The following is a 1,117-nucleotide window of genomic DNA, read 5'->3' on the forward strand; positions in this document are numbered from 1 at the left end:
GGCTACTTCTGCACTCTCTTGAGCTTCCTTTCTGTAGGCTGGTTGGAGAAGATCCAGTGATGGATTCCAAGGCCATAGAATATGGAGAAGGTACTAGACAGGAGGAGTCTGGGTCCCACACTGGTGAGCAGAACTACCCTTACATTAGTCAGTTAGAGGCAGCTGTGGATGGAATTGGAACCTCTGACTTTGGTGTGGTCATGTTTTTCCAGTATTACCTCAAAGAGCAGGGGGACCGGGTCTATACGGTGAAGAAACTTGACCTTATGGGACAACAGACCTGCTCCACCCATCCCGTTCACTTCTCCCCAGATGACAAATATTCTTGACACCAAATCACCATCAATAAACGCTTCAAGGTGCTCATGACCCAGCAACCGCGCCCCATTCTCTGAGGATGTCTTAAAATTTCATGTCTCTTCTGCTGCCTGCTAGCCCTTAAGAGACTTTCTGAAACCAAGCTCTTCAATCTGTGAGCCCTGAAGCTTTCCTACGACCCTTGCTCTTTGGAATCCGGTCTCATTATTGCCTTTGATCATGCTTGTTGTGAGGCAATCATAGTAGTATCCTTTTTAAAGGGAAGAAGTTTAAATCTTCTTTTCATACTTTGAATCACTGTCAGGTTATTAAAATGATTTGAAAGAATAAAAGTACTACCCTTACACCTCATCCTGTAACGTGAACAGAAAACACTCTTGTTGAACTAAGCTCACTGAAATTTTGGAGTTGTTTGTTATACAAACTAACATTGCTTACCCTGACTAAAACAGTATGAATGCTTCTTTACTAACATAGAAATGACTCTAAATAGTAAGAGTAGCTAACATCTGTTCAATATTAACTAAATGCAAGGACTGAAGCTTAGAGAGGATAAGTTACTAGACCAAGGTCATGAGCTAATGAGTGACAGAATCAGCCTTGAAAGCAGGGCAGAATGACCTTGAAGTCATGCACTTAACCATTTTGTTTTCATATTTTCCTATGAAATATAACATTTATTATAACTGTTTTTGTATTATAGAAGTAAATCATGGGGTGAAGTTTGCTTCAACTGTTTTTGCTCTAAGTAGCTATAAGCAGCTATAATTTTCATAGCTGAAAATCTCTGTCCTTAGGT

At 40.3% G+C, this 1,117-nt stretch overlaps 1 pseudogene; it reads left to right on the forward strand.

Moving 5' to 3' along the window:
- The first annotated feature begins 200 nt into the window (after positions 1 to 200).
- LOC137205023 (H/ACA ribonucleoprotein complex subunit 3 pseudogene) lies at positions 201 to 503 on the forward strand (annotated as a pseudogene).
- The last annotated feature ends 614 nt before the right edge of the window (positions 504 to 1,117 follow it).

The sequence above is a fragment of the Pseudorca crassidens genome, chromosome 13, assembly GCF_039906515.1.
Source record: "Pseudorca crassidens isolate mPseCra1 chromosome 13, mPseCra1.hap1, whole genome shotgun sequence".
NCBI classification, from domain to species: Eukaryota; Metazoa; Chordata; class Mammalia; order Artiodactyla; family Delphinidae; genus Pseudorca; species Pseudorca crassidens.